This window comes from Nicotiana sylvestris, chromosome 8 (genome assembly GCF_000393655.2).
Source record: "Nicotiana sylvestris chromosome 8, ASM39365v2, whole genome shotgun sequence".
NCBI classification, from domain to species: Eukaryota; Viridiplantae; Streptophyta; class Magnoliopsida; order Solanales; family Solanaceae; genus Nicotiana; species Nicotiana sylvestris.
The window spans coordinates 57,366,105-57,367,762 of NC_091064.1; positions in this window are offsets into that span (position 1 = coordinate 57,366,105).

The window sequence follows — 1,658 nt, forward strand, 5'->3', positions numbered from 1 at the left end:
TTACTCTCTAACCCTTTTCCTAATCTTATTTTGATATTATCATCGAGGACAATGCTATCTTTAATTTGCGGGGTGGTTTATTTTGAATTTGTGATGATTTGATAACAGTGGTATGTAATAACTATGAGACTATTTTTCTTTATCTTTACTTCTCTTTATTTTGCTTTTGGTATGTATATATTCTTTACTTTCACATTTGGTATGTATATATTTTTACCATTTGATGTATATATTCATTTCACCTTTGTGTGAACCAGGTGGCTTTTCCCGATGATGGATGGCGTGACAACCTTCTTAACGGATTGAGTCCGTTTTCTTTATGTTTTTGTGTAAATAGTAGTAATGAATAAAAGGGTCCCAGGCAAGCTTCATTTGCCCCTAGCACATTTACCTTCGACCTTATGGTTAGAAACAAGTTGATTGGCAAAGAATAGTTCTAGTTATGACCTTTAGACTCTTGTGTTGACTAAACAATCATCGAGTGGCTTCTTAGAGCCATTTGTGATGCTCAATATTAGCTAGGATTGTTGTGGTCCCTCAACTCTGTTCTCTTTAGCAATCCAATAGCTTGTGAGGTGAGGTATTGAATTGCAAGTCCATTTCCCGTGCCAATAAGTCTAGAACTTACCCTGAATGTTTGTCAAGGCGAAATTCTAAGTGTAGCTCGACTTGAGAAATGATTATAGGCTCTCCTTGATCCAATTTGAAACTTGAAAGCTTCCATAACCTACCAAATATGATATCCCTAGTCAACCCCGTTGAGTCGACGCCCTTTTTCTTTCAATAACCATGATACAAGCCTTTATCTGTTCTATAATGACCCTCTCTTGGTACCCGATCTTTTCTTAGCATTCACAATTGGCAAAAGCATAAGTTTGGGGGAGAGACGAGGAATGTGAAAGTGATAAAAGGTACAAAATGAAGAAAAGGGAGGGAAAAAGAAAAGAAAGAAAAGCCAAAAAATAAAAAAGAAAGTGAATAAGATAGAAAAGTGAAGAGATTCAATGAAAGCAATGATGAAAGGCATGGAATGATTAAAAAAGGGGAAAAATGACCGTCACGAGCAAGAAAAAATGATGGTGTGTCTCTCTAGTTCCCCTAAGGAAGAAGAAAATGACTCAAAGAGTCAAGAAAGTGTGAGCCGAAATGAGAAAATGGAGTGCTTAAGGAAAGATGAAACCATCATATGCCAATAAGTCCTACCTTGAACCAAAAGCCTTCAGTATATTCCCACAAAAGCCCTATATAATTTCGAGTTGAGTGAGCTTACATTAGTGGTGATTTACATAAGGGGCAAGCTTATGGTACTTAGAGTCGGACTTGTGACATTCCCTTGAGAGAGATGAGCATATTTCTCCACAATCCTTGTTTTGAGTGCTACAATCTTAAGTGAGATTTGCTTAAGGAGAGTAGAGGAGGAAGAGTTTGGGTTCCACAATGACTACGTAGTAGAGCGAGCTTCCTTGGTGAGTTAAGTCAACTCTTGATGCCCTTGTGTCGCACTAGAACTATGGTACTAAAAAGGTTGTGTGTTGTTGATAATTCATTTGTATTAAGGGTAATTGTTAGTCCTAATTGATGCATGTTTGATTCACATTAGGGCAGCTGAAATATCCTTCTGTTTTGTTTTAGTAGGGGTGGGAATTATCTTATTTGCT